Genomic DNA, 4,816 nt, shown 5'->3' with positions numbered 1-4,816 from the left:
GGAAAGGAGGAAGAGTTCGGTGCTGGGGGAGGCAGGAGTGGGAGATTCATGGGAGGCGGGAGGGGCTGCCGGTAAGGACTTGGACTCAGCCAGGCGCACAAACAGTAACCAAGGAATGATCTCAGGCCCAACTTTTACAACCACTTCAGAACAAAACCAAAGACAGCAAACACAGTGAAGTCATCCAGTGCATGTGAAGGAAAAAAAAAAATATTGCTTTCTTCGTCCAAACAGTGAATGTTCTTAGCATTTCTGAGAAGCTCAGGTCACTGCGGATACCAATCAGGGAGTGCTTCCTGGAAGAGGTGGGAGTACGGGCAGAAATGAGCCAGGTAGAGGGGAGGTGGCTTTCCAGACAGGACCATGGGCTGAGCAAAGGCCCCATATGGAGGAGGAGGAGGAGTGGACAGGCCAGTGTGGGGAGGGTCTGCGTCTGCTGGGAGCAGAGAGAAGCCCCATCACATCCGCTCCTTCCTTGGGAGGTCTTCTCATCTTCCTAGAGGGAGCAGCGCCCCCATCCTGCTCCTCCCACCTCCCTGCAGCCTGCACCTGCCCATCAAGAAGCCTTACCCCGTCTTAAGCACATGCTTGGGTGTATGTTGGTCTCTGCCACTGGCCGCAGTTGATCTCTGCCGGCTCCGCGAGGGAGGGCCCTGCTGTGTTCAGCTTTTCATTGTGTTTCCAGACCCAACACAAAGCCTAAATATATGAATGAATAATAGAAATGGATGGATGGATGGATGGATGGATGGATGGATGGATGCATGGATAGATGGGCAGATGGATGGGTGAATGAACAGATAGGTGGGTAGGTGGATAGATGGATACGTGCATGAATAGAAGGATAAGCGAATCCATGGACAAATGAGTAGATGCGTGACTGGATGCATGGATAGATGCGTGTGTAGCAGTTCAACCCTATTTTCTTAGGACTGGGTTTTTGTCTTTTACACCCCCAAAAGACCTTTATCCAAATCTCTCTCTCATATTACTTTTCTCTTTGTCTTTGTTCTCTAGAAGTTCTTGCCTGTAACCTTTATTTCTGGACATAATTACAAATAACCTTACACTGTTATTTAAATTCTTCATGTTTACACATTTAGCTTATAAATAATTCAAGAGGCTAATGCTGCCTTTGAACCACAGACTCACTACCAGAGTGATAAATCAACCATGTTTGAGCCTCTGTGGACTTGGCAATGTTCTAATCATTAAGATAACGAGGCCAGGCGTGGTGGCTCACACCTGTAATCTCAGCACTTTGGGAGGCCGAGGAGTTCAAGACCAGCCTGGGCAACATAGTGAGACCCCGTCTCTACAAAAATAAAAACATCAGCGGGGCATGGTGGTGGGCGCCTGTAATTCCAGCTACATGGCAGGTTGAGGCAGGAGAATGACTTGAACCCGGGAGGTGGAGGTTGCAGAGAGCCGACATCGCGCCATTGCACTCCAGCCTGGGCGACAAAAGTGAACCTCCATCTCAAACAAATAAATAAATCAGTTGGGCATGGTTGCACATGTCTGCAGTCTCAGCTACTCAGACGACTGAGGCAGGAGGATTGCTTGAGCCCAGGAGGTCGATGCTGCAATAAGCCATGACCACACCCCTACACTCCAGCCTGGGCTACAGAATGAGATCCTGTCTCAGAAAAAAAAAAAAAGAAAAAAGAAAAAAAGACAAAGTGTTCTGCTTGAGCTCTTCTTGGGGACTGGGCCTGCTCTGGGATGCATTCTGCAGAGATATCCCTGCCTGGTCTTCAGACATAAGGGGCCTCACTCAAACCCTTTGAAGCTCCCCATTGCCTCTTGCCCAGTCTCTCCTTGGCCCACGCATACCCGTGCCCCCACTTTAACCCTCCCAGCCTTATCTCACCCTGCGCCCCCTGCGCCTCCAGCCACTCTGGTCTCCTAGCTCCCCAGAGGAGCCATACTTCCTTGTGCCACAGGACCTTTGCCATGCAGCTTCCTGTCTTTGCCTCATTAACCTCCATGCATTCTTCAATTTGGGGCTCAGCTGTCACTTCCTTGGGGTCCCTGTAGGGTCAGGCCTCATGCACCCTCTCCTTGTCTTCTATGTGCTTGCTTGGCTGCCCGTCATTAGTCAGCCAGGTGAGTATCTGGTTTACCTCTCCTTCCCTCTCTCAACTGGATGCTCCATGAGGGCAACCCCAGCCTGGTTTCCCTCATCACGTACCTCCCAGAGTGAGGGGTATCTATAGAGCCCCAGAAGAGGGACTCCTGGGAAGGCAGGGGGGTGCCTGGCTGGATTCTACTGCCATTTGATGCCCTGAGGGGAGAGTGCATCAGGCTGCCCCATGCACCTGCCGGTCCCTACCTGCCTGGGATCAGGGTCAAGTCAACTTCTTACTCTGATTTGGCTTCCAGGAGAGACAGCCCACTGACTCGGGCACAGAAGTAACCAGCACTCCAGGGAGCTCCATCCTGTGGAATGGCATCTGGGGGGCACCTGGTTTTGCCATCTGATGAAATCTGGTCATTTAAAAGTATGTGGCATACCAGCCTTGCTCCCGTTCTCACGTGCGACGCGTCTCCTCCCACTTCTTTTGTCACTGTGACTGGAAATGTCCTGAGGCCTCCCAAGAAGCAGATGCCACTATGCTTCCTGTAAAGCCTGCAGAACCATGAGTCAATTAAACTTCTTTCCTTATAAATGATGCAGTCTTGGTGAGGTGCGGTGGTTCGTGCCTGTAAAGCTGATGAAGACCTAGCCTGCCATGTGCTTGTAAGAGCCAGCCTCTCACCACAGGAGGTCATCAAGGTCAGGAAGACTCCAGGGAGTCCTGCTATGGGGAGACAGGATCCTTACAGGCTTTCCTGGAAACGCTGGAGCATGCTAGGCGCTCCCCATCCCCATAGCCACACAAGACCTTACATGTGCTGGTGTGCTGAGTTCCAGGACCCCAGTGAGAGGCCCAGGAGCAAGAGGCAATAACCTAGGTGGGGAAGGAATGGCCAGGGAGGCAGCAGTTGCCTCTACTCAATGGCACATCAGTCCCAACTGCCAGTCCCCAACTGAGCAACCCAGAAAGTCACTTTTCTTCTCTGAGCCCCATCTATAAAAAGAGAGGGACTTGGCAATTAAGCAAGAAGACACAATAAAGCCATCTATATTGAAAAGGAAGAAGTAGGCTGGGCACAGTGCTCACGCCTGTAATCCCAGCACTTTGGGAGACCGAGGCGGGCAGATCACCCGAGGTCAGGAGTTCGAGACCAGCCTGGCCAACATGGAGAAACCTCATCTTTACTAAAAATACAAAATTAGCCGGGCATGGTGGTGCACGCCTGTAATCCCAGCTACTCAGGAGGCTGAGGCAGGAGAATCACTTGAACCCTGGAGGCAGAGGTTGCAGTGAGCCAAGATCACGCCACTGCACTCCAGCCTGGGCAACAAGACACCAAGAGTGAAACTCCATTTCAAAAAGAAAGAAAAGAAAAGGAAGAAGTAAAGTCATCTCTATTTGCAGATGACATAACCTTGTACATAGAAAATCCTAAGGAAGCCACTGAAAAAATATTAGAACTAGCACTTTGGGAGGTTGAGGTGTGAGGATTGCTTGAGCCTAGGAGTTCAAAACTATCCTGGGCAACATAGCAAGACACCGGCTCTACAAAAAAAAATAAAAAATTACCCAGGCATGGTAGCACATGCCTATAGTCCCAGCTACTTGGGAGGCTGAGATAGGAGAATCACCTGAGCCTAGGAGCTCAAGGTTGCACTGAACTGTGATCACACTACTGCACTCCAGCCTGGGTAACAGAGCCAGACCCTGTCCCAAAATAAATAAATAAATAGTAACTATTAGAGCTAACAAATGAGTACAACAGGGCTGCAGGGTATAAGATCAATATATGAAAATCAACTGTGTTTCTATACAGCAGCAGCCAGCAAACCAAAAGTGAGATGAAGAGAAAAATTCCATAATACTTAGGAGTCAACTTAACAAAATAAGTGCAAAACACATATTCTGAAGACTACAATACATTGTTGAAAAAAATGTTTAAAGACCTGAAGAAATGGAAAAACATCCTATGTTCATGGATTAGAAGCCTGAATATTTTTAAGATGACATTACTGCCCAAATTGGTTTTTATTTACATTTCCCTGATGCCACTGGTATGGCAGATTCAACACAATCCCTATCAAATTCCCAATTACCTTCTTTGCAGAAATTGACAAACTGTCCTTAAATTCATATGGAAAGGCAAGTAATCCAGAATAAATAAAGCAATCTTGAAAAAGAAGAACAAAATTAGAGAACTCATACTTCCAATATCAGAACTCACTACAAAGCTACAGTAATCAGGACAGTGTGGTGCTAGAATAAGGATAGACATATACATCAATGGAATAGAACAGAGAGACCAGAAAGAAACTCTCACATTTATGGGCAACTAGTTTTTGACAGGGGTACCAGGCACATTCAATGGGAAATTTGTTGAAACAGTCTTTTCAACAAATGGTGCCAAGAAAACTGAATATCAACATGCGTAAGAATGAAGTTGGATACTACCTCATGCTATATACAAAAATTAACACAAAACTAATTGATATAGCTTGTATATTTGTACCTGTCCAAATCTCATGTTGTATTGTAAACCCCAGCATTGGAGGTGGGGCCTCATGGGAGGTGTTTGGGTCATGGGGGTGGATCTCTTATGACTTGGTGCTCCAGTCTGGTATGCCACTGCACTCCAGCCTGGGTGACAGGGCAAGACTCTGTCTCAAAAAAAAAAAGAAAAAAAAGGCCGGGCGCGGTAGCTCAAGCCTGTAATCCCAGCACTTTGGGAGGCCGAG

Source organism: Colobus angolensis, unplaced genomic scaffold, assembly GCF_000951035.1.
Source record: "Colobus angolensis palliatus isolate OR3802 unplaced genomic scaffold, Cang.pa_1.0 Scaffold136, whole genome shotgun sequence".
NCBI classification, from domain to species: domain Eukaryota; kingdom Metazoa; phylum Chordata; class Mammalia; order Primates; family Cercopithecidae; genus Colobus; species Colobus angolensis.
The sequence above is the reverse complement of the archived record's forward strand: the minus strand, read 5'-3'. Positions refer to the sequence as shown.